This window comes from Sapajus apella, unplaced genomic scaffold, assembly GCF_009761245.1.
Source record: "Sapajus apella isolate SASKATOON/1434 unplaced genomic scaffold, GSC_monkey_1.0 scaffold1, whole genome shotgun sequence".
Lineage (NCBI taxonomy): Eukaryota > Metazoa > Chordata > Mammalia > Primates > Cebidae > Sapajus > Sapajus apella.
This window is the reverse complement of record NW_022436941.1, coordinates 67,284,414-67,290,138: the sequence shown is the minus strand read 5'-3', so window position 1 is coordinate 67,290,138 and position 5,725 is coordinate 67,284,414.

The window sequence follows — 5,725 nt, the reverse complement described above, 5'->3', positions numbered from 1 at the left end:
CAGAATAGTATTTTCTAGGTTCTCCCCACTAGCGTCTTTATAGTTTTCGGTTCTCTACTTAAGTCTTTAATCCATCTTGATTTGATTTCTGTATATGGTGAAAGGTATGGGTCCAATTTCAGTCTTCTGCATATCCCTAGCCAGTTATTGAGCACCATTTATTGATTATGGAATCCTTTCCCCATTGCTTATTGTTGACTTTGTCAAAGATCTGATGATTATAGATGTGTGGCTTTATTTCTGAGTTATTTAACATGCTTCATTGGTCTATGCGTCTATTTTTATACCAGTACCATGCTGTTTCAGTTACTGTAGCTTTATAGTGCAGTTTGAAGTCAGATGGCCTCCAGATTTGTTCCTTTTTCTTAGGATTGCTTTGGCTATTAGGGCTCATTTTTGGCTCCATATGAATTTTAGAATCTTTTTTCTGTTTCTATGAAGAATGTCACTGGTAGTTTGATAGGAATAGCATCAAATGTGTAGATTGCTTTGGGTAGTTATGGCTATTTTAACAATATTGATTCTTCTTATCCATTAGCATGGAATATTTTTCTATTTGCTTGTGTCATCTCTGATTTCTTTCAGCAGTGTTTTACTATAATTCTTGTTGTAGAGATATTTCACCTCCCTGGTTAGCTGTATTTCTATGCATTTGATTCTTTTTGTGGTGATAATGAATAAGATTTCATTCTTGATTTGGCTCTCAGCTTGGATGTTATTGGTATATAGAAATGCTACTGATTTTTGTACATTGACTTTATATCCTGAAACTTTACTAAAATTATCAATTCTAGGAGCTTTTGTCCAGAGACTATGGGGTTTCCTAGGTATAGAATCATATCACTTCCGAAGAGAGATAGTTTGAATTCCTCTTCTCCTATTTAGATGCCTTTTATTTCCTTCTCTTGCCTGATTGCTCTGGCGAGGACTTCCAGTACTATGTTGAATAGGAGTGGCAAGAGTGAGCATCCTTCTTTTGTTTCTCAAGGGAAATGCTTCCAGCTTTTGCCCATTCAGTATGATGTTGGCTATGAGTTTGTCATATATGGCCCTTATTATTTTGAGGTATGTTCCTTTAATGCCTAGTTTGTTGAGGATTTTTAACATGAACAGGTGTTGAATTTCATCAAAAGCCTTTTCTGCATCTATTGGAGTGATTATGTGGTTTTTGTTTTTAGTTCTGTTTTTGTGATGAATTGCATTAATTGGTTTGCTTATATTGAACCAGCCTTGCATCCCAGGAATAAAGCCTATTTGATTAAGGTGGATTAGCTTTTTGATGTGTTGCTGGATTTGATTTGCTAGTATTTTGTTGAGGATTTTTACATCTATGTTCATCAGGGATATTGGCCTAAAGTTTTCTTCATTGTGTTTCTGCCAGGTTTTGGTATTAGAATGATGCTGGCCTCATTAAATTAGTTAAGGAAGAGTCCTTCCTCCTCAACTTTTTGAAATAGTTTCGGTAGAATTAATACCAGCTGTTTTTTATTTTTGTTTTTTGTTTTTCGTTTTTTGATAGTGTTTCCCTCTGTTGTCTTGGGTAGAGTGCAGTGATGTGATCATGGCTCACTGCAGACTTGACTTCCTGGGCTCAAGCGATCCTCCACCTCAGCCACCCAAGTAGCTGTGATTATTGGCATGTACCATCACATCTGGTGAATTTTTGTACTTTTTGTAGAGACAGGGCCTCACCATATTTGCCAGGTCAGTCTTGAACCCCTGTCCTCAAACAATCCACCCACCTCAGCCTCCCAAAGTATTGGGATTACAGGCATGAGCCACTGTGCCTGGCCTACCAGGTCTTCTTTATATATCTGGTAGAATTTGGCTGTGAATCTGTCTGGTCCAAGGGCATTTTTCTGGTTGGTAGGTTTTTTTTTATTAATGACTTAATTTTGGATCACATGATTGGTCCATTAGGCATTAAATTTCTTCTTGGTTCAATCTTGGAAGGCTGTAGGCTTCCAAGATCTTATCCCTTTCTACGTTTTCTCATTTGTGTGCATAGAGGTGTTCATAGTAGTCTCTGAGGGGCTTTCTGTTGTATTTCTAGGGGTTCAGTGGTAATGTCACCTTTGTCATTTCTAATTCTGTTTATTAGGATCTTCTTTTTTATTACTATCTTATTCTTTCAAAAAACCCACTTTTGGTTTCATTGATCTTTTGTATAGATTTTTTCATCTCAATTTTGTTCAGTTCGTCTGTAAGATGGGTAATTTCTTTTCTTCTGCTAGGTTTGGAGTTGGTTTGCTCTCTATTTTTCTAGCTCCTCTAGTTTGGATGTTAGGTTGTTAGAGATTTTTCTGACTTTTTGATGTAGGCATTTAGCACTATGAACTTTCCTCTTAACACTGCTTTAGCTATATCCCAGAGATTCTGGTATGTTGTATTTTTATTTTCATTAGTTTCAAAGAATTTCTTGATTTCTGCCTAATTTCATTCTTTATCCAAAAGTCATTCAGGAACAGATTGCTTAATTTCCATGTAATTGTATGGTTTTGAGAGATCTTCTTAGTATTGATGTCTATTTTTACTGCTTCATGGTCTGTGTGTGTGGTTGGCATGAGTTCAGGTTTTTTAAATTTGTTAAGAATTGCCTTACGGCTGAGCCTGTGGTCAGTCTTACAGTATGTGCCATGTGCAGATGAAAAGAATGTATATTCTGTTGTTGTTTGGTGCAGTGTTCTATAGATGTCTGTTAGGTCCCTTTGGTCAAGTGTCAACTTTGAGTCCCAAATATCTTTATTAGTTTTCTGCCTTGATGATATATTTTTTGGTATTTTCCTGTTTCTCTTACCTCTAGAGATGAATACTTTCTTGCTATTTTGCATTTTAGCTAGTTGGCCATTCAGGTTTTCCTGACACCTGCTTCCCAACAGACTTCTGTCAAAACCTTGTTTTTCCTATGATTGTGTAAAGCTCATTATATAAATTTAATGTCTATTGTACCGTTAAGGTATTATTTTTTAATTGCATTTTAGGTTTTGGGGTACATGTGAAGAACATGCAAGATTGTTGCATAGGTATACACATGGCAGTGTGATTTGCTGCCTTCCTCCCCATCACCTATATCTGGCATTTCTCCCCATGCCACCCCCCTCTGTCCCTCCCCTACTTCCCCCCAACAGACCCCAGTGTATAGTGCTCCCCTCCCTGTGTCCATGTGTTCTCATTGTTCAACACCCGCCTATGAGTGAGAACATGCAGTGTTTGATTTTCTGCTCCTGTGTCACTTTGCTAAGAATGATGGCTTCCATAAAATACTGGCAAGCTGATTGCAACAGCACATCAAAAAGCTTATCCACCATGATCAAGTAGGATTCATCCCAGGGATGCAAGGGTGGTTCAACATACGCAAGTCCATACACGTAATTCACCACATAAACAGAACCAAAGACAAAAACCACATGATTATCTCAATTGATGCAGAGAAGGCCTTTGACAAAATTCAACAGCCCTTTATGCTGAAAACCCTCAATAAACTAGGTATTGACGGAACGTATCTCAAAATAATAAAAGCTATTTATGATAAACCAACAGCCAATATCATACTGAATGGGCAAATACTGGAAGCATTCCCTTTGAAATCTGGCACTAGACAAGGATGCCCTCTCTCACCATTAAGGTATTATTAACAATGCACAGGATGATATCTTTCAACTAAATATGACCATCAGATCATAATGACTTTGAATTTATTAAGACATATTAAGACAAACATCCTAATAAGCATACTAGCACTGATAAATTTTTATCAAAAGTATTTCATAGAACAAGTTCTATTCAACCAATTTAGTTCCTGAATGAATTCTTGACAGAGCATATGAACTATTAAAACTATTTGTTTTAATTCTTATTTCCTGGATTTTCACCAGCTCAATTCATGTCCATGTAAATTTTCTTGAAGAAAATTTCTTAAAGATTTGGGGCTGGGTGCGGTGGCTCACACCTGTAATCCCAGCACTTTGGGAGGCCAAGGCAGGTGAATCACAAGGTCAGGAGTTCAAGAGCAGACTGGCCAACATGGTGAAACCCCGTCTCTACTAAAAATAATAAAAAATATTATCTGGGCGTGGTGGTGGGTGCCTATAATCCCAGCTACTTAGGAGGCTGAGTCAGGAGAATTGCTTGAACCCGGGAGGCAGAGGTTGCAGTGAGCCGAGATCGCGCCACTGCACTCCAGCCCAGGTGAGAGTGCAAGACTCCATTTCAAAAAAGGAAGATTTAGTCCATTGAGGTTAATTGTCCCACATTTATAACACAGAGCACTCATGAACTTATCACCAAATTTATGAATTTATGAACTTCACAAAAGTCTCTGAAGCTCTTTCCCAATCCCATCTACCTGTTCACTACCTTGAGTTTTGTTTCTTTCCCATTTTTAATTTGTGCTGTTGTACCGTTTGTTATTGCTACCTATGTGTGTGTCTCTAAAGAAAAGGTTTAATTTTGCTTATGTTATAGCATAGGGATTATACTATATGTGTTCTTCTGTGTCTGGACTTTTCTTTGAACATTATGCGTCCAAGAGTTGTATCTATTGATATACGTGGCTCTAGTTCATTCTTTTCACTCCTATGCTATGATTCTATAGTATAGACATACTGCAATTTATTCACCCATGCTCTACTGATAGAGGTTTAGCTTGTTTTCAGTTTTTTGCTATCATGAACAACGATGCTATAATAATGAGAGTTGAAATAATAGCTAAAAATATAGCATTGAGATGGTGCCCGGCACTCTATGTATATCAACTTATTTAACCCCCATGACAACCCTGTAAGGATAAAATAATTGCTCTCACCCCACAGGTGAGAAAAATGGGGCACAGAGAACTAAACAATTTGCCTGAGGTCACACAGCTGTGTAAGGAGCAGAGCTGGGATTTGCTCAGGTTGAAAGAGACTCTGTGGACCTCTGCTACAAGGCTATGAATGTTATTATAAATATCTTCTGGTACACATGTCCAATAATTTTTTAGGAGAACTAAGCACAGAATTGCTGGATCACTAATATGCCCATATTCAACTTTATTAAATATTACCAGGCTGTCTTCTGTTTCTATCAATTTACATTTGTAATGGATGGAAGTAATTTAAGTTCTTCTGGTTACAAGGAACACATAAATTTCCTCAAGAAAAAGTGGTTTATTATACGTATACAGTGGGATTGGAACTGAGTCTATTCTAGGGAATCACCACCCCCTCGTCTCTCACTTAGGACCCACTGCTGCTACATGCTTCCTTATCAGAGTATCAGGAAATAAATCCCATAGACTTCACTCATTCTATTTGAGTCAGGCCCAGAGAGAGGTTGCCGGCACCCTAAAGATTGGCCTACCTTTATCATATGCCCACATCTACCTGTTAACTGTGGCTTGGTGGCAGAAGGGCTTCATGGTCTTCCAGAGGTAATCAAATTATAGCCATTTACTGCAGGGCCCCACTAGCTAAGAAGAGTTTTTACATTTTTATAGGGATGTTTAAAAAAAATTTTTTTTAAACTATTCAACAGGCCTAATGTGGTCCACAAAGCCTGGAATGTTTATTTACTATTGGGCAAAAGTTTGACAACTCTTGGTCTGCACAATGCTCTTACTTTTGCAGAATCTATAGTAAGTCAGGTTTTCTAAAGCTTTTCTAGTTCAGTTCAGTTCACAGATATGAAGAGTTCATAGCTGGCTTTTCAAATCATTGGAATAAGGGTGATAAATACAAATGGCACT